Here is a 25,897-nt window from a genome sequence, read left to right as displayed (position 1 = left end):
CGCCGCCTGTAAGCCGAGGATACATGCCTCATATTCGGCTATGTTGTTGGTGCAGGGGAAATCAATCTTCGCTGCAACAGGGAAATGACGCCCTTCAGGGGATATCAGCACTGCGCCAATACCTGACCCGGTGGAATTGACTGCACCATCGAAGTACATCTTCCATCTAGTAATTTCCTCCTCACCACTCATTTGGAGGATTCCTTCGTCTGGAAAGTCAGAGTTGATTGGTGTGTCATCGACAATTGGGAACTTTGCTAGATGATCTGCTATCGCTTGGCCCTTCACTGATGTGCGCGACACATATTCGATGTCGTACTCCGTCAGTTGGCAACGCCATTTTGCTATGTTCCTCATGGAGGACGGACTGCTAAGTAGATACTTCAAAGGATCTGTCTTCGACAGCAGGCGAACAGTATGGTAGAGAGTGTATTGCCGGAGCCTTTGCATGACCCACACAAGTGCGCAACACATTTTCTCTATTCAGGGTAGTTGGACTCCCCTTCAGTGAACTTTTTGCTTAAATAATCAATTGCTCGCTCTGCGTGAGAGGAATCGTCCTTTTGCCCTAACATGCATCCGATGGATTGTCGGCGTACCGTCAGGTACAAAATGAGAGGACGATCTGGTGAAGGTGGAACCAACACCGGCGGCTGAATTAGGTATGCCTTGATGGTATCAAAAGCTTTCTGACACTCGTCATCCCATTCGACCGCTGCATTTTTGCGAAGCAAACGGAAGAGTGGTTGGCACTTGTCTGTCAAATTTGCAATGAAACGCGCGATGTAATTCAGCCGTCCTAAGAAGCTCCTTACTTCGCGCACTGTCGATGGAGGGGGCAATTCCATGATCGCTTTAACCTTGTCGGGGTCGACCTCGATGCCTTCCTCACTAACTATAAACCCTAACAATTTCCCTGACTTGACGCCAAATGTACATTTCGCTGGGTTAAGTCGGAGTTTATACTTCCTGAGACGGTCGAACAGTTGCTTGAGGTTAAGCAAATGATCTTCTCCTTCTTTGGACTTCGCGATCATGTCGTCGACATAGACCTCGATCTCTTTATGCATCATGTCATGAAAGAGAGTGACCATTGCCCATTGATAGGTTGCCCCGGCATTTTTGAGACCGAAAGGCATGACCTTGTAGCAAAATGTACCCCACATCGTGATGAATGTGGTTTTGACTTTATCCTCTTCGGCCATCTGAATCTGATTGTATCCAGAGAAACCGTCCATGAAGGAGAATTGTGTGTGGCGTGCTGTATTGTCCACCAAGACATCGATGTGAGGCAGCGGGAAGTTATCCTTTGGGCTAGCCCTATTGAGATCTCGGTAGTCGATGCAGACTCTGACTTTCCCATTCTTCTTCTCCACTAGAACAATGTTCGCTACCCATTCAGAGTAATTGCATACCTCCAAGAATCCCGCGTCTACCTGCTTGATGACCTCTTCCTTAATGCGTAAGAGAAGGTCAGCTCATTGACGTCGCAAGTGTTGGTGCTTGGGCGGGAATCTTTCAGTGTCAAGTGGAAGGAAATGCTTTAAGATCGAGGGGTCTAGGCCTGGCATATCAGCGTAGGACCAAGCAAAGACCTCCTGATACTCTGTTAAGAAGTTGATCATTCGGGCCCTCTGTACAGGGTCGAGTCCAGTCCCGATTCTAAGGGTGCGTGGTTCTTCTGCATTGCCTATGTTGATATCTTCGGTTGGCTCGACGGAAGTGAGTTGGTGGTTTTCGAGACGATGCAAACTCTCTTCTATCTCGGGCACGCGACCGTCCTCGTCAAGTCCTTCCCCGAAGTATATGGGTAGGGACTTTCCGAGGTGTGTTTCGAGTGAATTCAAATCGTTATATCCGTGATTTGGATTCGATTGGAGCCTAGACATGAAAGTGAATTGTTTTAGAAATTAAAGGTGTTAGAAGTAAGTGCAAGAGAGAGAATTTAGACATAGGAAATCAAAAAGCATGCAGGGATTCTATTAACAAGCCATAACAAAAACCCCTCTTCTGTCATGTGGCTTATGGCGTTGCCGACATGCAGGTAGCATTATATATAAAGATCGTCTTACACATCGGCAACTATGGCCGAGTAGAGCGGAACTGAAGTCCAGTTGGTAAACTCCTCATCCTCCCGTACAGGGCGGATATGAACCCTAGAAGATGTCTCCTCAGTGACGGCATATATGGCTGGCAAAGCCAAAAACGCTTCAACTGCATCCGAAGAGAAGTCATCTGTTTCAGTGATTGGGCTCTCGGAGGTGCCTCCCATGATTTGTGGTGCTGCTGCAAAAAACTGTGAGAGCGGTGGAACCGGAATGCCCCTATAGAGCTTTCCGTAATATGCAGCAAGGCGGTGTAGATGCTTTCCACGACGAGCTCGCATGATCTCATGGCAGGAGGGGCAAAAGCCGAGTCCCCTCCTATTGCGGTATTCCTCCATTTCAATCGGTCGGAGGATTCCCTGTGCACGTGCCCCGAGTCCAGTTCCAGGGACATAATTGTTCTTCAAGAGAACCTTTCCAATCATGCGATCAGTTCGTGATGGACTGACCTCTCCGTAGTCTCGAATTACGGAGATCGTGTCGAAAGAATGAAAGGGAAGATTCTGGTCTTCGCCAATGCTGATATAAGGGATGGTCGTTTCTTTATAGATTGCATAATCTTCCTCGCCGTTGACAGTGATGAGTTTGCAAAGAATTTCAACTTCTGGTGCAATGATGAAGGAACGGCGCCGGCGGCGTGAATCCATGGCCTCCCGAGTAGGAGACTGAAAGCATTGGGCATTTCAAGGATCTGGAAGGTAACAGAGAATGAGCAAGGACCCACATCAATTAGGAGATCAATTTCTTCGTTCACCACTCTCTTAGAGCCGTCAAAGGCTCAGACGGTGGTCTTGCTTGCACGAATGCGACTCATGTCCACGTTCATCTGTTTCAGCATGGAGACGGGGCAAACGTTAAGAGCAGAGCCGTTGTCGATCATGACTCGACCAACGACGTGGTTGTTGCACTTGCAAACTATGTGCAATGCCCGCAAGTGTCCTTGTCCTTCCGAGGGAATTTCGTCTTCCGAAAAGGAAATCTGATTCGAGAAAATAGAGTTCACAGTCTCCTCGATTCTATCCGGTGTAGTATCTTTCGGGACTTGTGCCGCAGTGAGAACTTTCAGCAAAGCGTTCCGATGAGGTTCGGAGTTCAAAAGCAATGCGAGCAGCGATATATGAGCTGGTGACTTGCTCATTTGCTCGACCACTTTGTATTCGCTTGCTTTGATCACCTTCATGAAAGCTTCGGCTTCTTGATCGGTAACCTTCTTTGTAGGGAGTGACACGGCTTTTGGAACAGTTGAGAACTCAGTAGCGGGAGCCTTTCCTTTGTCAATAGGCTCTGGACCCTGATAAACCCATCCTGAACGCGTGATTCCCATCGCCCTCATTTCTAGTTCTGCACTGGCAACCTCGCTCTCATATGTCCAGGGAACTCGGCTATCGTGATAAGGCTCTTTGCAGGAACTTCGATAACGAACGGGATGGGAGCGAATGCAACTTCTACTGGAGCATAGTTAATGGCAAATGGAGTTGAGGCCTTTTGCGAGTCTTCTTCCTCATCAATAGCAGCGATGCTAATCATGTTGACAGAAGGTCCTGAACCTGATCCATGATCAGGAAGAGGATTTGCACGGACATTCGGCGGCTTCACCTCATTAAAGGAGATTTGTCTTGTATCAATCATCTCCTGGATTTTATCTCGAAGTCTCCAACAAGTATCCAGAGTGTGACTAGGAGAACCCTGATGAAATTCACAGCGAAGATTTTGGTTCTGCATGGAAGGATCGAAATGAGGACCGGGTGCTTCTGTTTTGATCCTGTTGCCTACTAGAAGCTGCCTGAATATGTGAGAGGGGGGAGCTGGTAAATTGGTGTATTGCTTGCGTGGATGCGGTTGAGCAGCACTGTCTTGTTGAGTTCTAGGAGCTGGAACACGTTGAGCCGGCTGAGGAGATCTTGAAGCCGGGGTTCTAGCTTGTTGAACTTGAACAGGGCGTACTGTTGCGGAGGTTGCGACTGGATAACAGTTGGCGAGGTTGAGAAATAAGCTTGCGGCGTTTGATGAGGTTGCACATAATGCACGGGATGCGCATATGCCTGAGAAGTCGGTAATGCAGGGGTGTAGTCCACCGAAATCGGCTGTGGAGCCTGATGTCCAGAATTGACGATGCCAATAGTCGCGTCTTTGCCTCTCTTGGATGTTCCAGCGGTTTGTTTCTTCGGTGTCTCTCCGTCCTTCTTCCTTGACGGGCCTTCAATTCTTCCTAGCTTAACACCCATATCCAACTTCTTTCCTGCCTCAATCAGGTCTGAGAAAGAGGAGGTATGAGCCAGGAGATGTGAGTAATATGCGCCTCTGAGCGTAGAGTGAAACAGTTGAACTTGCGGTCGCTCAGTGATTGGAGGAATGTGCTTTGCCGCTTTTCCCCTCCATTCCGTTGCGTATGCTTCGAAAGTTTGACTTTCTCTCGTCTCCATCATGATAAGATCAAGAAGAGTAGGAGGTGTCTCTGCACAGAATCGGTACTGGTCGAGGAATTTCTGAGAAAGATCTGTCCATGTAGGGATGTCGCCGGCTTTCAGGGTCATAAACCAATCTAGCGCCGATCCCGTAAGACTGTCTTGGAAAGTCTGAATGACAAATTCCTCGTAATCCCAATACGAAAGCATTTTGCTATGATAGTGACGGAGATGATGCCGAGGGTCTTTGGTCCCGTCGTACCTCTTAAAATCTGGAATCTTGATCTTAGGGGGCAACAGCATGCCCGGAAAGAGATTCCAGTCACTGTCACCGAAGTCAGGATGGGACGTGCCTGCTTGGAGGGCTCGAATGGTTTCCTCCATTCTCTTCATTCTTTTCTCCTGTTCATTTTCAGGAGGAATGTTTGTCGGTAGAACTGCAGGAGCGGCATGAGTAGGCGTGCCTGGTTCAGTGGGGGGAATATTTAGGGGTGGTGGAGTTTGGTAGGAAAAGCTCATTTGGGTTTGTGGAGCTTGGAAGGAAAAAGGTTCTGCAGTGGGAGCAGGGATTTGTGTGATCGCGACTGGAGGAAACGTCGGTGGTGGAACGGTGTAAATTGGAGGTTGAGTGGGTATGGTGAGCGGCGGCAAAGTGAGCATTGCGAGATCTGTTGATAAGAACGCCGCAGGTGGAAACGGTACCGATGTAGGAGCCGGTGGTGGTGGCATAGGATCACTGACTGGGCTGACTGTCGGCACATATGTCATTGCTGAAAAAGACATATCTTCGCTATCCGTCACATAAATGGGCCGGTCGATCGGATTCAAGTGCACGGTTGTCCTGCGTTCAGGAGGTGGAGTGTGGCTCGAGGAAGCTCGGTTTTGATCCCGAAGCATAGCCATGAGCTCTGTCATATTGGTATTCATGTTGGCAGCCAACTGATTAACCGTCCCTTCGAGTGCGGCGAAACGCACGGGATCGACAACATTGGATGGCGCTTGTGCAGGAGAAGGGAGGTGCGTTGGAAGAACACCAGAATACGCTATAGATGCTGGAGATGACATCACGTGCGTGTCTTGCGGAAGGGAGTGTGCCGGCATTGGTGGCGCGTCTTGCTCCGAGATAACGGGTTGTTGCTCTTCGGCCATTCTTCCGCGTGCACGAGTAGAATATCGATGCGACGCCAGTTGTTAGTACCTACATGTATGTGTAAGTGTATAAGTGTAATTGTTGTGTGTTGACCATCTTCAAGATGTAAATGACAATGTATGAATGCATGAGATGTACGAGTTTAAAAACACTAATGCCATTACATTAGTTTGATTCACGTTTCATAATTTACAAAGGCATTCTGTTTGAAAAGGAAACATAAACATTAAACCGACAACTGTTACAACCCGTAGCTGAGTGAGCGCTACGCGGGTCCTGTACAGGCAAAAACGCTTAGCAACTGAGCTCAAGGATGGGAGATCCTGCGCGCTCTTGCCTGCGCTCGATCCAACGTAGCGCTCAAACGCGCTATCCCCCTGTCTTGGCTCGCTACGCGTGCACGAGTTTGAGCCAACTCGCTCTGAAGCTCTCTGTGATCAGTGAGTTCTGCACGAATATCCACAAGCTCACAGCGGAGTCGATCTCGCTCTGCTCTAATGACTTGTAGCTCTGTGTGCATGGCTCCTTGGACTGAGCTCTCTGCGTCTGGAATGTCTGTCTGCAGCATCTGTGGCATGCGTAGCCGACGAACAGGTATGAATCCATACGGATGGAACTGCATCACATACGCTGCTGTAGATGAGAAAGCTCGCTCCTCGTCAGTGGGATGCTCCGGGAAGTACAGTTCCTGAACGATGCGCGTGCCCCATAAGCGTCGGACCTCTCTAACCCGTAGAATCCTATCCGAGAGTGAAATTGTGGTGTTTGCCCACCTGAAACGGTGTGAAGTGCGATCTGCCTCTATAGGAATATCTTGTAGTCCACCGAGTTGTCTGATGACTCGGGCTGGAAAGATAAGTGTGCTCCCTAAATGACTGATTAAGGGAAGTCCTATAACTGAAGGACATCCAATGACGAGCGATGAGTGAGCGCTCGTCGGTGATACATGGAAAAGGATGGGATAAACCGAACGGCCTGATGTGTGCTAGAAGCCAAATCTGAAGCAGATGTGGGGATCCTCTCATCCTGCCTCGTCGATTCTCTCGTACATAGTCAAGAGACCGAATGGTCTCGGCCAAAACGGCTTCCACATAACTAAAGCCTCCTACCACTTGGAGGGTGACCTGAGCAAGTGCCCCGTCAGTGAGGTTCGACGAGTACGGGAACAGCATAGTCCCGAAGATGAGCAAAAGAAACCCGTGACAAGCGTCACGTTGATAGGACTCTCCCGTGGCATTCAGAGCACAGGCCTGTATGAAATCTATGAGCCATGTAGTCCTAATGCTGTGCTCCCCTCCATACTGAAGCTCGCAACGAATTTCTTCGTTGCGGAGACCTGAAAAGATGGCTAGTCTGTTCTGTATCGTGGCAAACTGGTTAGGCACCACGATGTCGTGAATCGGTGTAGACCGGTGAAGGAGTGCCTCGTATTCCTCTACTGTAGGGGCTAATTCTGTCCCATGAAAGCTGAAAACGGCTCGCTGAGTGTCCCAAAAACTAATGGCAGTTCTGAGTAGGGTCCAATCGATGGGAGAATCAGCGAGTAATGGTAGGTCTCCTATGATGAGCCGGAGGAATGCACGGTCCACTGGGCGGAATGTGTTCCAAAGGCGAGTAATGTCCGTAGATGGTGTGATGATGATATCAAGCCTAGGACAGGGACGCGAGCAATCCATTCTTACCTAAATGGAAAAGATGTTGGTTTAATGTTTATAAACAAACTGATGCAATGTCCTAGTTTGTTTTGAAAATATGCATGCAGTGCAGTGCAGGGAAAATAAACTATAACATGAGTTCTTTACATTATACAACACTCATTCAGTAAAAACAATAAAAGGCTCGCCTAAAAAGAAAAACTACGAGCCGACTCAAATACTCAACTTTTGGGTCGGTTGGCGGCGTGAAGGCAAATTTTGGTCCAGCATGACGGTCCCTGTTTATGCATGGTTTGTGCTCTACTAGGACAACCACTAACTAGGGATGGGGGCTCCGAATTCAAGGGTGTCAATTCCTTGAAATCGAGCGAGGATCTTTGGCGGCTGGTTTGGTGGCAGAGCCGACTCGATCCGTTCCCTTACTCGGAACCTCTGACTAACCTAGATTCCTAAATCGGCGCCCGTGGGATTTCAAGCGAGGTACCTAAATCCACTAGAATGATGCAATGCAAGTGCAGAAAAGTAAATGTGCATAAAGTAGATAAGCGAAAAATTGCGGAAAGCGGCAAATGAACATGCAAGCAAGCAAGCGAATCGAGCCTGAACCCACTAAGTATGTCCCCAGTGGAGTCGCCAAGCTGTACGGACCCGAATGTGGACTCTCGTCGGGGCCCGCATTGCGCGCTTTTGGATCGCGCGGCTTGGGAGTGTCCACCTTCCCGTGGGGACGCGTGACGGACACGCGTGAGAGAAGGAGTCGCCACTTATCATTTTACTACCCGAAGGTCGAGGGTGGATAAGTTACCCGGGTCTAGGGGTATGGAACACCTAGTTTGTCGTTAAGGCATTTATCTGTGCGGAACCGAAAAATCCGTATTCGGGGGTTCATGTTACGTGCGGGCCTATATCCCGCACGCCCTTTCGGTACTCTGGTTTGCTAGGCTTGCATGTTTTATGATTTACCGCATGAATTAAGCTGCACTCGGCTCGCACGTTTTGACACCGGAGATTCGGTGAACCAAACGATGTCGGTTGAGAAGCCGAGAGAGAAGTAAACCCGTATGTCGGGGAGTTGGTTCACAATCTTACGTTACAGTTCATCGAACTATGGAGGTTGAATCCCTGCGTGAACTAGAACCGCGAGTTCTTAGACCGATTCGATTAATTCGACTCTCGGACCGTTCGCTCACCGACTGGAATTCTTACAGAATAAATGTACAAAATAAAATCCTTACAATGCTCTCGAAAACAATAAATACAAATTACAAAGGGTCGAATTCCAGTCGTTTCGCTTTCGGTTATTATTCCGCTCTAACTCACCGTGAGTTTAGGGAAAAGACCGAAGAAATGAAATTCAATGGACGCTCTCACTGAATAGGGCGTTGGACCCTGTGAGTGTTGATTAGGGTGTTGGACCCTATGATCAATGATTAGGGCGTTGAACCCTAATATTATTCGGCCTAGGGATCAGGCTCGACTCGCATGGCAAACAGGTGCGGAAAGATAACACGCAACATGTTAATAACAGACAAAGTGTTTGTTATTGTCGTGTTTACGTGAATTAACAGATTATTAACCCAGGGGTGTTTTTGCAAGCAAATGCCATATGCTAAACAATCAAACATGTGCCAATGTTTTAGCATTCGGCTTTGGTTTGAAACCTGAAAATGAGAGTCAAATCTCATGTGTGTGGATTGCTTTTACAGTTGTTCTGTATTGTGACACTGAATTTTCACTGAATTAGCCAAACTCGTGTTTTGACTCTAGATTTGGAATCTAGAATTCCTCCTAACCATTATCTAGTGTTTGGTTAGGTCGAGTGAAAGGTTAATAAGCATTTTGCATGTTTTCTGACAGAAATAACCATTTTAGTTACCCGAGTCTATGTTAGGATGACAGAAACTCATCAGTTGGATAAGAAAAGGCTATGCAGATTAACCTGCACCTAAATAGGTAGCCCGTTCTTATCCCGTACTATAGTGTTTCTGTCATGCTAACCCTAAGAGTGTCGCTGAATTGTGAAAAGACGATTTTGCCCTTTATTTGAAAATTGTTTTCAGAAAAGGGAAAACATCGCAGTGCGGGCTACCTCGGCCTGTAGCCGGTGTCAACCAAATCCCTGGATCGTCCAGGGTTGTGCAAGAACCCCGAAAAAGCCAAAGAACCGGTCGATCTGCCCGGAAGTGATCTAGAAAGATCTTCTGTATCCTGACCTGAGCTACCTGGATCAGGTAAAAACTCAAGTTGAGACACAGAAGCCCTTTTCAGACGTCCATGCTACATCGGACCGCGCGTTTCGGGTTTTGAAATTGATAAGTTTGAAAAGGGCACCAACGTCATTTGACAACTCGTCGACGCGAGTTATCGGTTAATGGCCAATTCGTGTGAATTTTATCAGATTGAATGAATTAACCGTGTGAACGTCCCGATTAACCCATTCGTAGAATTAATGCTTAAGGTTATTGCCGAATGCATTAATTAAGAAAACGATTCGTGATTCGGCGACCAAAATGAATCCATGATGATCAAGGATAATTCGGTTGAATAACCGACAATATCCTTATAAGATAAGGAAATCATTCTTGATCCAAGGAAGGCCAAGAAGCCCTCGGCTTCATCTTATCAAAGGTGGCCGAAAGTTCTCATGGCTCAACTCGAGTCACAAATGATTTCCTAGCCGCGGTTTAATTATTTTTCGCATGCACAAGCATCAACCGTGATGAATAACACTTCTTTTTAACAAAAAGCCGGTGTTATCATGATTTGCTTAACTCATTTAAACATACAAACATTCACAAACATGTTAGTTAGGGAATAGATAAAATAACACCGGCTTCATGCGTGCAAGAACAACAAAACAAGCTCGGAAACTAACTTGGATCGGCTGAGGAGACCAATCTTAACCCGAAAAGAGCAATTTAGGTCTCAACCCTCTGATTTAGAGACTTGGCCGAGAGTTAGTTTGCCATTCCCGGGTCGGGATAGTCTTCCTTACGACGATCCAAACCTTTTTCCGACATGCTAGCAAGTTATAAGGTAGTGCACATGCATAATATAACAAAAAATTGCATAAAAATTGAATCTTGCAAGTTAAACATGAATGAAACACCATAATACTCCATAGCCATGCAAAAATATGAAAAGTCCTAACTCCTCTAGGTCGAGAATGTTTTACCTAGCCTCGGGATACGAGGAAAGAGTCGGGGAAGTGTTTGAGAGTCGGGTGACTCGGTGGAACCCGTGAAAATGTATTCAGGGGCAAGGGTGGACGTGCACGAGCACGGTCAAGCGCGGTGACGGGCGTCGGGCACGATGACGGGTGTTGGCGGGCACGGTGACAGGCGCTGGTGATGCTGGTGACGGGCGCTGGTGGCGCTGGTGACGGGCGCTGGTGGCGCTGGTGACGGGCGCTGGAGACAGGCGTGCGTGTGTATGGTGACGGGCACTGGTGTGCTCAATGACGAGCGCTGGTGGCGCTGGTGACGGGCGCTGAAGACGGGCGCGCGCGTGTATGGTGACGGGCGCTGGTGGCGCTGGTGACGGACGCTGATGTGCTCGGTGACGCTGATGACGGGTTACTGTTCACCCGAGAGTTCGAATTTCACCCGAAATGACTAAAACGGCCCAAAACGATGAGCAAATGACTTCTAACTGAAAAACTGAGTTCAGAATTGGAATCCTTGGGTCCGAAACATGTGGTCCATGAAGTTTTAGGAATTTTGAACATAAGTCGGAATAGTGCCCGCTATGGATTCCGACCTAAACTCTAAGGATCTTTGGCTTGGTTTTCGGTTTTCATGGAGTGATTTGCTTGCTGCTGGTTGCTAAGAAGTTGAGAGTATTTTCTAGAGGGAGAAACTAGAAAGATCATGTGTGCATGATCAGTGATTAACTTAATGACAAATATGCAATATATATGAGAAGCTAATGAGCAATTAAGCAAAACAAAGCACCATTAAGGGCCTCATTAGCAAAAGTCGGCTACCCTAATGGAGATGAGGATGAATGTCATCCATGTATCTTGATGAGAAAGAGCCAAGAAGCATTAATGGAGATGGAGTTAATGGCTTGAGTGTTGACTAGAAAGACTAAAGATATTTTGGGTTTAGAGTGCATGAGAGGGAGAGGATGATGCCGAAATTGTTGGAGTAAAGGGCGGTTTTCCTTAGGCAGCCCGTGGGTCCCATGGCCCATGAGGAGAAACCGGGAGAAAGGTTGAGTCTTGATTGGTCGCGCATTCGAAGTTCGTGGTTCGAATTGAACGTCGAATTGTCGATCTGCGCGAGAAAACGGTTTTAACGAGCCTAAGATTGGCATTTTCCATGGGAAAATGTCCCGGAAGCATACGAGGCTCGGAAGCCGTTTTTGCTCATTGCAGGTGACCAGAGCGAAGTTGTCCGCTTCTGACAGCACATCTTGTATCTGCATCTCACGTTGGTCATTTTGACATAAATTGTCAGACAACGTGAACAATCATCCCTTAAGCCGGTAATGCTAACGTGGGGCCGGAGACGTCCTAGGAGGCCGAAACTGAATTTCTCAGAATGATTTCTGAGTTGCTTGGGCATTCCGGGGATTACTGTAATCTCTGTTTGTCGAGATCAGACCTCCAAGGACTTGAAAAGTGTATCTGAGACCTCTAAAGGACTGTTCGAGAGGTATAGATGAGTCGTGTGATTTATTCCGACGATTCCACGTTGAGCCCTGAGAAGGCTAGCATGGTGTAGGATAGACACCCGGCATCAAGTTTTTGTAAAAAGGACCTCCGGATATGCATTTCCACTGAAAATGACCATTTCCGCTCCTCGGAGGTTACTCGGGAAACTGATAGACGTTTTGCTGTCTGTTTTGCCCAATTGTGAATGTCCGCTAGAGTTTTTAGGGCAATGCGGTATGAACTTCGTTTGCCATAATTCCATCAGACCATTCTCCGGCTATGCTCTTCCGAAGAGGGGTATGCTTGTTTTGCCGTTCGAAAGTCATTTGAAGTGTCTGTGTGACTTCCAAGAGATAATCTGAAGCATTGTTCATGCTCTGTGTGCTGGTGGGGCATGGCCGCGTCTGATATTTGGCATTAACTTTTCTCCAGGAAACCGGCATTTCTGGACTTCCACTGAAAAGTTGTCTGTATACAGAAAGTTGTTCTGTATAGAGCAGATGATTTGCAAAATGCCTTTGAAGACACTTTTCATCTTTTTGGCACTGATGTGGATTTTTGGAGTCCAATATTGGCTATCTTCCGACGACCGAGCGAACTATCGGAAAATAGTACCGTCCGTGTGATATACTGAAAATGTCGGTTTTGGACATTGTTGAGCTCTCTGGTCGCTCTATTGCCTTTTGGTGACCCCTGGAGTACTTCTGTCACATCCATGGGTCATTTGCTCAATTTTGCCGACTTGAGGATGAATAGTGATTTCTTGCTCTGCCGAGCCGCTTTCTGTATTCTGCTCAAGTTGTGGCTTGGATCATTGCTAATATCGTTGTTTGGAATGGTGAGCCAAAATGGGGTGCTGACACTAACCATCCTTTTAGGTCTCCGCAATGAAGAAATTTGTTGCGTGCTTCAGTATGGAGGGGAGCACAGCATTAGGACTACATACAGGCCCGTGCTCTGAATGCCACTGGAGAGTACTATCAGCGTGACGCTTGTCACGGGTTCCTCTTGCTCATCTTTGGGACTATGCTGTTCCCGTACTCGTCGAATCTCATAGACGGGGCACTTGCTCAGGTCATCCTCCAAGTGGTAGGAGGCCATAGTTATGTGGAAGTCGTTTTGGCTGAGACCATTCGGTCTCTTGACTATGTACGAGAGACTCGATGGGGTAGGATGAGAGGATCCCCACATCTACTTCAGATTTGGCTTCTAGCACACATTAGACCGTTTGGTTTGTCCCATCCTTTTGCATGTATCACCGACGAGCGCTCACTCATCGCTCGTCTACTCCATGTGTTTCGACCCTCCGACCGTAACTACACCGCCTGGACGAGGTTTATGGAAGAGCTCACCCCAGCACAGTTTTTATGGACCACACGTTGGAATCCCGGCGGTCCCATGATCATTGGATGTCCTTCAGTTATAGGACTTCCCCTTATCAGTCATTTAGGGAGCACACTTATCTTTCCAGCCCGAGTCATCAGACAACTCGGTGGACTACAAGATATTCCTATAGAGGCAGATCGCACTTCACACCGCTTCAGGTGGGCAAACACCACAATTTCACTCCCGGATAGGGTTCTACGGGTTAGAGAGGTCCGACGCTTATGGAGCACGCACATTGTTCAGGAGCTATACTTCCCGGAGCATCCCACTAACGAGGAGCGGGCTTTCTCAGCTACTGCAGCATATGTGATGCAGTTCCATCCGTATGGATTCGCACCTGTTCGTCGGCTACGCATATCACAGATGCTGCAGACACCGCAGGCAGACATTCCAGATGCAGAGAGCTCAATCCAAGGAGCCATGCACACAGAGCTGCAAGTCATTAAAGCAGAGCGAGATCGACTCCGCTGCGAACTTGTGGATATTCGTGCAGAACTCACTGATCACAGAGAGCTTCAGAGCGAGTTGGCTCAGACTCGTGCGCGCATAGTGAGCCAAGACAGGGAGATAGCGCGTTTGAGCACTACGCTGGACCGAGCGCGGGCAAGAGCACGTAGGATCTCTCATCCTTAGGTTCAGTTGCTGAGCGTTTTTGCCTGTACAGGACCCGCGTAGCGCTCACTCAACTACGGGTTGTAATAGTTGTCGGTTTAATGTTTATGTTTCCTTTTTAAACAGACTGTCTTTGTAAATTATGGAACGTGAATCAAGCTGATGTAATGGCATTAGTGTTTTCAAACTCATGCATCTCATGCATTCATCCACTGTCATTTATATTTTTGAAGATAGCCAACACACAACAATTACACTCATACACTTGTACATATAGGTACTAACAACTGGCGTCGCATCGATATCCTACTCGTGCACGCGGAAGAATGGCCGAAGAGCAACAACCCGTTATCTCGGAGCAAGACGCGCCACCGATCCCGGCACACTCCCTTCCGCAAGACACGCATGTGATGTCGTCTCCCCAGCATCTATGGCGTATTCCGGTGTTCTTCCAACGCACCTCCCTTCTCCTGCACAAGCGCCATCCAATGTTATTGATCCCGCGCATTTCACCGCACTCGAAGGGATGGTTAATCAGTTGGCTGCCAACATGAATACCAATATGACAGAGCTCATGGCTATGCTTCGGGATCAAAACCGAGCTTCCTCGAGCCACACTCCACCTCCTGAACGCAGGACAACCGTGCACCTGAATCCGGTCGACCCGCCTATTTATGTGACGGATAGCGAAGATATGTCTTTTTCAGCAATGACATATGTGCCGACAGTCAGTCCAGTCAGTGATCCTATGCCACCGCCACCAGCTCCTACATCGGTACCTTTTCCACCCGCGGCGTTCCTATCAACGGATTCCGCAATGCTCACTTTGCCGCCGCTCACCATACCTACTCAACCTTCAATTTACACCGTTCCACCATCGACGGTTCCTCCAGTCGCGATCACACAAGTCCCTGCTTCCACTGCGGACCATTTCTCCTTCCAAGCTCCACAACCCCAAATGAGCTTCCCCTACCAAACTCCACCGCCTCTAAATGTTCCCCCCACTGAACCAGGCACGCCTACTCATGCCGCTCCTCCAGTTCCACCGACAAACATTCCTCCTGAAAATGAGCAGGAGAAAAGAATGAAGAGAATGGAGGAAACCATTCGAGTCCTCCAAGCAGGCACGTCCCGTCCTGACTTCGGTGACAGCGACTGGAATCTCTTTCCGGGCATGCTGCTGCCCCCTAAGATCAAGATTCCAGATTTTAAGAGATACGACGGGACCAAAGACCCTCGGCATCATCTCCGTCACTATCATAGCAACATGCTCTCGTATTGGGATTACGAGAAATTTGTCATTCAGACTTTCCAAGACAGTCTTACGGGATCGGCGCTAGATTGGTTTATGACCCTGAAAGCCGGCGACATCCCTACATGGACAGATCTTTCTCAGAAATTCCTCGACCAGTATCGATTCTATGCAGAGACACCCCCTACTCTTCTTGATCTTAGCATGACAGAGATGAGAGAAAGTCAAACTTTCGAAGCATACGCAACGGAATGGAGGGGAAAAGCGGCAAAGCACATTCCTCCAATCACTGAGCGACAGCAAGTTCAACTGTTTCACTCTACGCTCAGAGGCGCATATTACTCACATCTCCTGGCTCACACCTCCTCTTTCTCAGACCTGATTGAGGCAGGAAAGAAGTTGGACATGGGTGTTAAGCTAGGAAGAATTGAAGGCCCGTCAAGGAAGAAGGACGGAGAGACACCGAAGAAACAAACGGCTGGAACATCCAGGAGAGGTAAAGATGCGACTATTGGCATCGTCAATTCTGGACATCAGGCTTCACAGCCGATTTCGGTGGACTACACCCCTGCATTACTGACTTCTCAGGCATATGCACATCCCGTGCATTATGTGCAGCCCTATCAAACGCCGCAGGCTTATTTCCCGATCTCGCCAACTGTTATCCAGTCGCAACCTCCGCAACAGTATGCTCCTGTTCAAGTTCAACAAGCTAGACCCCCGGCTTCGAGATCTCCTCAGCCGGCTCAACGTGCTCCAGCTCCTAGAACTCAACAAGGCAGTGCCGCTCAACCGCATCCACGCAAGCAGTACACCACTTTACCAGCTCCTCCCTCTCACATATTCAGGCAGCTTCTTGCAGGCAACAAGATCAGGACAGAAGCACCTGGTCCCCATTTCGATCCTTCCATGCAGAACCAAAATTTGCGCTGTGAGTTTCATCAGGGTGCTCCTGGTCACACTCTGGATACTTGTTGGAGACTCCGGGATAAAATCCAGGAGATGATTGATACAAGACAGATCTCCTTTAATGAGGCGAAGCCGCCTAATGTCCGTGCAAACCTTCTTCCTGATCATGGATCAAGTCAGGACCTTCTGTCAACATGATTAGCATTGCTGCTATTGAAGAGGAAGAAGACTCGCAGAAGTCCTCAATTCCATTTGTCATCAACTATGCTCCAGTAGAAGTTGCATTCGCTCCCATCCCGTTCGTTATCGAGGTTCCTGCAAAGGAGTCTTATCACGATAGCCGAGTTCCCTGGACATATGAGAGCGAGGTTGCCAGTGCAGAACTAGAAATGAGCGCGATGGGAATCACGCGTTCAGGACGAGTTTACCAAGGTCCATAACCTGTTGACAAAGGGAAGGCTCCTGCTACCGCGTTCTCAACCGTTCCAGAAGCCGTGTCATTCCCTACAGAGAAGGTCACAGATCAGGAAGCCGAAGCTTTCATGAAGGTGATCAAAGCAAGCGAATACAAAGTGGTCGAGCAAATGGGCAAGTCACCAGCTCATATATCGCTGTTCGCATTGCTTTTGAACTCCGAACCTCATCGGATAGCTTTGCTGAAAGTTCTCACTGCGGCACAAGTCCCGAAAGATACTGCACCGGATAGAATCGAGGAGACTGTGAACTTTATCTTCTCGAATCAGATTTCCTTTTCGGAAGACGAAATCCCCTCGGAAGGACAAGGACACTTGCGGGCATTGCACATAGTTTGCAAGTGCAACAACCACGTTGTTGGTCGAGTCATGATCGACAACGGCTCTGCTCTTAACGTTTGCCCCATCTCCACGCTGAAACAGATGAACATGGACATGAGTCGCATTCGTGCAAGCAAGACCACCGTCCGAGCCTTTGACGGCTCTAAGAGAGTAGTGAACGGAGAAATCGATCTCCTAATTGATGTGGGTCCTTGCTCATTCTCTGTTACCTTCCAGATCCTTGAAATACCCAATGCTTTCAGTCTCCTACTCGGGAGGCCATGGATTCACGCCGCCGGCGCTGTTCCTTCATCATTGCACCAGAAGTTGAAATTCTTTGTCGAAGGCAAACTCATCACTGTCAACGGCGAGGAAGATTATGCAGTCTATAAGGAAACAGCCGTCCCTTATATCAGCGTTGGCGAAGACCAAAATCTTCCCTTTCACTCTTTCGACACGATCTCCGTAATTCGAGACTACGGAGAAGTCGGTCCATCACGAACTGATCGCATGATTGGAAAGGTTCTCTTGAAGAACAATTACGTCCCCGGAACTAGACTCGGGGCACGTGCACAGGGAATCCTCTGACCTGTTGAAGTGGAGGAGTACCGCAATAGGAGGGGACTCGGTTTTCGCCCCTCCTGCCATGAGATCGTGCAAGCTCGTCGTGGAGAACATCTCCACCGTCTCGCTACACACTACGGAAAACTCTTCAAGGGCATTCCAATTCCACCACTCTCACAATTTTTTTTCGCACCACCGCAGATCATGGGAGGCACCTCCGACACCTCAATCACTGAAACAGATGACTTCTCTTCGGATGCAGTGGAAGCGTTTTTGGCTTTGCCGGCCATATATGCCGTCACTGAGGAGACATCTTCCAAGGTTCATATCCGCCCTATACGGGAGGATGGGGAGCTTACCAACTGGACTTCAGTCCCGCTCTACTCGGCCATAGTTGCCGATGTGTAAGACGGTCTATATATATAATGCTACCTGCATGTCGGCAACGCCATAAGCCACATGACAGAAGAGGGGTTTTTGTTATGGCTTGTTAATAGAATCCCCGCATGCTTTTTGATTTCCTGTGTCTAAATTCTCTCTCTTGCACTTACTTCTAGCACCTTTAATTTCTAAAACAATTCACTTTCGTGTCCAGGCTCCAATCGAATCCAAATCATGGATACAACGATTCGAATTCACTCGAAACACACCTCGGAAAGTCCTTACCCATATACTTCAGGGAAGGACTTGACGAGGACGGTCGCGTGCCCGAGATAGAAGAGAGTTTGCATCGTCTCGAAAACCACCAACTCACTTCCGTCGAGCCAACCGAAGACATCAACATAGGCAATGCAGAAGAACCACGCACCCTTAGAATCGGGACGAGACTCGACCCTGCACAGAGGGCCCGAATGATCGATTTCTTAACATAGTATCAGGAGGTCTTTGCTTGATCCTATGCTGATATGCCAGGCCTAGACCCCTCAATCGTAAAGCATTACCTTCCACTTGACACTGAAAGATTCCCACCCAAGCGCCAACACTTGCGACGTCAACGAACTGACCTTCTCCTACGCATTAAGGAAGAGGTCATCAAGTAGGTAGACGCGGGATTCTTGGAGGTATGTAATTACTCTGAATGGGTAGCGAACATCGTTCCAGTGGAGAAGAAAAATGGGAAAGTCAGAGTCTGCATCGACTACCGAGACCTTAACAGGGCTAGCCCAAAGGATAACTTCCCGTTGCCCCACATCGACGTCTTGGTGGACAATACAGCACGCCACACACAATTCTCCTTCATGGACGGCTTCTTTGGATACAATCAGATTCAGATGGCCGAGGAGGATAAAGTCAAAACCACGTTCATCACGATGTGGGGTACATTTTGCTACAAGGTCATGCCTTTCGGTCTAAAAAATGCAGGGGCAACCTATCAGCGGCAATGGTCACTCTCTTTCATGACATGATGCATAAAGAGATCGAGGTTTACGTCGACGACATGATCGCGAAGTCCAAAGAAGGAGAAGATCATTTGGTTAACCTCAAAAGACTATACGACCGTCTCAAGAAGTACAAACTCCGACTTAACCCAGCAAAATGCACCTTTGGCGTTAAGTCAGGGAAATTGCTTGGGATTATAGTTAGCAAGAAAGGCATCGAGGTCGACCCCGACAAGGTTAAAGCGATCATGGAATTGCCCCCTCCATCGACAGTGCGCGAAGTAAAGAGCTTCTTAGGACGGCTGAATTACATCACGCATTTCATTGCAAATTTGACAGACAAGTGCCAACCACTCTTCCGTTTGCTTCGCAAAAATGCAGCGGTCGAATGGGATGACGAGTGTCAGAAAGCTTTTGATACCATCAAGGCATACCTAATTCAGCCGCCGGTGTTGGTTCCACCTTCACCAGATCATCCTCTCATTTTGTACCTGACGGTACGCCGACAATCCATCGGATGCATGTTAGGGCAAAAGGACGATTCCTCTCACGCAGAGCGAGCAATTTATTATTTAAGCAAAAAGTTCACTGAAGGGGAGTTCAACTACCCTAAGATAGAGAAAATGTGTTGCGCATTTGTGTGGGTCATGCAAAGGCTCCGGCAATACACTCTCTACCATACTGTTTGCCTACTGTCGAAGACAGATCCTTTGAAGTATCTACTTAGCAGTCCGTCCTCCATGAGGAACATAGCAAAATGGCGTTGCCAACTGACGGAGTACAACATCGAATATGTGTCGCGCACATCAGTGAAGGGCCAAGCGATAGCAGATCATCTAGCAGAGTTCCCAATTGTCGATGACACACCAATCAACTTTGACTTTCCAGACGAAGGAATCCTCCAAATGAATGGTGAGGAGGAAATTACTGGATGGAAGATGTACTTCGATGGTGCAGTCAATTCCACCGGGTCGGGTATTGGCGCAGTGCTGATATCCCCTGAGGGGCGTCATTTCCCTGTTGCAGCGAAGATTGATTTCCCCTGCACTAACAACATAGCCGAATATGAGGCATGTATCCTCGGCTTGCAGGCGGCGATCGACCTCAAAGTCAAGGAGCTTGAAGTGTTTGGAGATTCTATGCTCACAATCTTTCAGACGCTCAAACTGTGGAAGACGAAAGATCCGAAACTGGTGCCATATCACGAGTACCTCGAAGAGTTGATAGAGAACTTCGAGGACATTTCATTTACGTACACTCCACGCATGAAGAACCAGTTCGCCAATGCACTCGCAACGCTCGCTTCTATGGTGAGCATCACAAAAGAGAATCTCATCGAGCCTCTCGAGTTCGAGATTGCTCAGGGCCCTGCCCATTGCGATGTAATCGACGCTGTCGACGGCAAACTGTGGTACGCAGACATCAAGCACTTGCTGCAAACAGGTCAATTCCCAGCGTTCACCGATCGGTATGACTGGAGGACTTTTCGGTGCATTGCAGCAAATTTCTTCCTGAGTGGTGAGACTCTCTACCGCCGTTCATTCGATGCTACACTGCTTCGGTGTGTCGATGAGAATGAGGCACAACGCCTCATGGAAGACGTGCACGAGGGAAACTGCGGACCTCACATGAACGGGCTCATGCTAGCAAAAAAGCTCATGCGACTCGGGTACTTCTGGTCTACCATGGAGACCGACTGCGTCAAGCATGTCAGACACCGTCACTTGTGTCAAGTCTACGCAAATCAGATCAGAGCACCGCCCAACGAGCTGCATCCAATGGTTGCTCCGTGGCCCTTTTCAATGTGGGGCATGGACGTGATTGGTCCTATCAACCCCAAAGCATCCAATGGACACTTGTTCATACTGGTAGCTATCGATTACTTCACCAAATGGATCGAAGCTATCACCATTGCATCCGTCACTGCAAAGACTGTGGCACGCTTTCTCAAGCGTGACATCATCGCACGTTACGGTGTCCTTGTGACTCTTGTCACAAACAACGCCAAGAACTTGAACAATAAGCTCATTGACGAGCTCTGTGCACAGTTCAAGATCCTACACCGCAACTCTTCTCCGTATCGTCCACAAATGAATGGTGCGGTAGAAGCAGCGAATAAGAACATAAAGAAAATTATCGAAAAAATGACGGTGAATTACAAAGACTGGCACGAGATGCTCCAGTTCGCACTCTTGGCGTATCGGACTTCTATCCGCTCATCTACCGGAGCAACCCCGTATTCTTTGGTCTACGGCATGGAAGCAGTTCTTCCAATCGAAGTAGAGATTCCCTCCATGAGGGTCTTTGCCGAGTCCAAGCTCAAAGAAGCAGAATGGGCGAAGCAACGCTACGAACATCTTAATCTCATCGATGAGAGGCGGCTAACAGCACTTTGCCACGGTCAGTGCTATCAGCAAAGAATGGCCCGAGCTTTTAACAAGAAAGTTCGTCCCCGCGAGTTCGGCCCCGGCGACCTCATCTTGCGAAAAGTTTTGCATATCGCCCCTGATTCCAAGGGCAAGTTTGCTTACAAGTACGACGGTCCCTTCATCGTTAAAGAAGTCTTTGACGGAGGGGCAATCATTCTTAATGATATGGACGGGAACGAGAACGCTCTTCCGGTCAATGCTGATGCACTTAAGAAATACTACCCGTGATGGTGTTTCTCTTATTCCACTGGGGGTGTTTTTCTCAAATGCACATTACATTTTAGCTTCTTTCACATGTACAATTCCCAGCACTTTCATTTCTGCTTATTAATATACTCCCCTCTTCTGTTTTTTTTTCCTTTTCTCTGAACTTTTTCCTGAGAGAAAAAGAATGAATCTCCCGCTAGGTTGAAAACCTCTTTGAGGCGGCCTAGGCAAAAATTAGGGAATGAGGGGCACAGTTTAAAATCTCGAAAAGGGGAACCGTGACAAAAGGAGAGTATACAACAAAATCCTCGCTAGAGTGAAAACCCGAAAAAGGGGGCTCTAGGCAAAAGTTAGAGGAACCGAGAGGTGTGATCAGACCTAATCAGGGCGGTCATAGCAAAAGGTGAGCTCTAAATGAGGGAAAAGTCAAACAAAACACCCCGCTAGGTCGTCACGCGTCTTGCGACCTAGGCAAAAATTAGGGGATCTTTGGTAGCTCGACCACGAAATGACAGCTACACTCAGCGTGCAGTGATAACAAGTAGTGGTTTGGCAGTTTTCGGTGCAAGCAAACTCTTTGACTCTCATAGCACAAGATACGTTTCGACATGCAGTCGAATCGTCGTATCCTTGATCTGGAGGATCCCAAAAATCCCTCCGTTTACCTTAGTGCAAATTCTACGGGTCATGCCCGTTCCGTAAAAAGCCTTTCTTGTCAAGTCATAATTTCGGGAGACGACCACCCCTTTAAATGGTCACCAAGTTCAAATTCCCAAAGCATTATTATTCAGACTTCTTTACACATCTTCATTATGGCTGTAGAGTAAGACTGACAACCACTGTTAGCTCCTTTGGTTCTAGATGCAGGAAGCAGGATGTGAACCCCGAAAGGAGTTTTTTCTTTGACGAATGCATGGCTACCTTATGCCAAGGACTACAATCAAAATCCGAGGAGAAACCTTCAGGATAGCACTCCAGGCATTCAGTGACATCACTATCAGTTGGCAAGCAACGAAGCATTCTGCCATAGCATCGATTGCAACACAGACAAGCTCAGTGATGGAGGAAGCACAATGATTCCTTCCACACCTCACGCAACTTCCCAGTGTTTGCATTTACTTTGTGCACCCTTTATTTCTGCAATGCACCTTTCAATTGGGGTGCACCTTCTCAGGAACGCAGTGCACCTTTTATTTCTGCAATGCACTTTTCAATTAGCGTGCACCTTCTCAGGAACGCAGTGCACCTTTTATTTCTGCAATGCACCTTTCAATTGGCGTGCACCTTCTTAGGAACGCAGTGCACCTTTTATTTCTGCAATGCACCTTTCAATTGGCGTGCACCTTCTTAGGAACGCAGTGCACCTTTTATTTCTGCAATGCACCTTTCAATTGGCGTGCACCTTCTCAGGAACGCAATGCACCTTTTATTTCTGCAATGCACTTTTCAATTGGCGTGCACCTTCTCAGGAATGCAGTGCACCTTGTAAAACCGTCGAGCAAGCGCTCGTGCACCCCACAAGTCCACTGGGTAGGCGCCTTTGAACCATGCAGTTCATTCGGTATGCGCCCCGTGCATATTGCAAAACCCCGGGCAAGCGTCCATGCATCGAGCAACGTATTGGGCAAGCGCCCATACCTCTTGCAAAAGCACTTTTCAATTGGCGCGCACCTTCTCAGGAACGCAGTGCACCTTTTATTTCCGCAATGCACTTTTCAATTGGCGTGCACCTTCTCAGGAACGCAGTGCACCTTTCATTATCGCAATGCATTTTTCAATTGGCGTGCACCTTCTCAGGAACGCAGTGCACCTTTTATTTCCGCAATGCACTTTTCAATTGGCGTGCACCTTCTCAGGAACGCAGTGCACCTTTCATTAAGATCAGCACTTTTCATTAAACTTGGAATACCGCATTTCTAATTAAACAAAGCATTTCTCGTTAACTGCAATTTCCTTTATACATGTACCCCATTTGTTTACTGCCAAACTTATGCACATCTCACCTCACTTCCTTTATCTTTATGATAGGCACAATATCCCGTATATCCAAAGCAAGAAGGAGAAGGCCATATAGGAAATTCCACATCGATCATTGCTATCAAACTGGGGTGCTTCTGAAGTCTTTGGCTGTATCCTCTACTCGAGCACACAGTCAAGGAGGGGCAAGCTGTCAGCACCCCATTTTGGCTCACCGATTCAAATTACATTATCAGTAATGATCCAAGCTATGACTTGAGCAGAGTACAGAAAAACGGCTCAATAGAGCGGAAAATCACTATTCATCCTCAAGTCGGCAAAATTGAGCAAATGACCCATGAATGTGACAGAAGGACTCCAGGGGTCATCAAAAGGCAACAGAACGACCAGAAAGCTCAACAATGTCAAAAACCGGCATTTTCAGTATATCGCACGGATGGTACTATTTTTCGATAGTTCGCTCAATCGTCGAAAGATAGCTAATATTGGACTCCAAAAATCCACTTCAATGCCAAACAGATGAAAAGTGTCCCCAAAGGCATTTTGCAAATCATCTGCTCTATACAGAACAACTTTCTGTATACAGACAACTTTTCAATGGAAGTCCAAAAATGCCGGTTTCCTGGAGAAAAATTAATTCCAAATATCAGACGCGGCCATGCCCCACCAGCACACAGAGCATGAACAATGCTTCAGATTGTCTCTTGGAAGTCACACAGACACTTCAAATGATTTTCGAGCGGCAAAACAAGCACACCCCACTCTGGAAGAGCATAGCCGAGGACTAGTCTGATGGAATTACGACAAACGAAGTTCATACCGCATTGCCCTGAAAACTCTAGCGGACATTCACAATTAGGCAAAACAGACAGCAAAACCCTTTTTAGTTTCCCGAGTGACCTCCGAGGAGCGGAAATGGCCATTTTCAGTAGAAATGCATATTCGGAGGTCCTTTTTACGGAAACTTGACGCCGGGTGTCTATCCTACACCATGCTAGCCTTCTCGAGGCTCAACGTGGAATCATCGGAATGAATCACACGACTCATCTAGACCTCCCGAGCAATGCTTTAGAGGTCTCAGATACACTTTTCAAGTCCTTGGAGGTCTGATCTCGAGAAACAGAGATTACAGTAATCTCCGGAGTGCCTAAGCAACTCAGAAATCATTCTGAAAAATCCAGTTTTGGCCTCGTAGGACGTCTCCGGCCCCACGTTAGCATTACCGGCTTAATGGACAATTGTTCACATTGTCTGACAATTTATGTCAAAATGACCAACGTGAGATGCAGACACAAGATATGCTGTCAGAAGCGGACAACTTCGCTTTGGTCACCTGCAATGAGCAAAACCGGCTTCCGAGCCTCGTATGCTTCCGGGACATTTCTCCATGAAAAATGCCAATCTTAGGCTCGTTAAAACCGTTTTCTCGAGCATATCGACAATTCGACGTTCAATTCGAACCACGAACTTCGAATGCGTGACCAATCGAGACCCGAGCTTTCTCCCAATTTCTCCTCATGAGCCGTGGGACCCACGGGCTGCCCAAGGGCAGCCGCCCCTTGCCCCAAAATTTTCGGCTTCTTCCTCTTCCTCTCTTGCCCTCACCTAGCCCAAAATATCTTTGGAAGTTGAAGACAACACTCAAGCCATCAACTCCATCTCCATTAATGCTCTTAACTCTTCCTCATCAAGAACACTTGGTCCACATTCATCCTCATCCTCATTAAGGTGGCCGAAATTTGCTAATGGTCCCACTAATGGTGCTTTGCTTTGTTTAATTGCCCATTAGTTTTGACTATAAATGGGCCAAAAGTGATTAACTTAATCACTTCTCCTCTTGCACACTTCTCACTAGCTTTCTCCCTCTAAAATCCTCTCAAACTCCATAGCTAAGAGCAGCCAACAACCAGCAAGCTTCATCTCCCAAAAACAGAAAAGAAAACACCGAACAAAACCTGAAGTTCTTAAGTCGGAAGTCGGTGTTCATCATCCCGACTTAACTTCAAAATTTCTCAAACTCCATATCCCACTCATTTTGGATCCATGGAGTTCATTGGTGAAGTTGGTTTTTTTGTTTGAAGTCTTTAAATTATTGTTTCAGGTCAAATAGTGCATTTTCGGGCGAAATCGTCACTCTCGGGTGAACAGTGCACCCGTCACCCGCCCGCGCGCTCAGCCGAGCGCCCGTTAGCGTGCGCGTGCCCGTGCGCGCGCTCGCGCAGCGTCAGTCACCGCGCGGAAGGTCCTGCTCCCATCACCGCGCGCGCCCGTGCGCCCGCCGAACGTCCCGCGCGTTCTTCCGCGTGCATGCGTGCATGTATGCACCCGTGACGCACCGGACGTCACCCGCCTGCGCATCCGCGCGCTCGTCACCGCTCGTCTGCGCGCTCGCCCAAGCGTGTCCAAGCGTCCAGCG

This window comes from Punica granatum, chromosome 1 (assembly GCF_007655135.1).
Source record: "Punica granatum isolate Tunisia-2019 chromosome 1, ASM765513v2, whole genome shotgun sequence".
Taxonomy (NCBI): Eukaryota; Viridiplantae; Streptophyta; class Magnoliopsida; order Myrtales; family Lythraceae; genus Punica; species Punica granatum.
The sequence above is the reverse complement of the archived record's forward strand: the minus strand, read 5'-3'. Positions refer to the sequence as shown.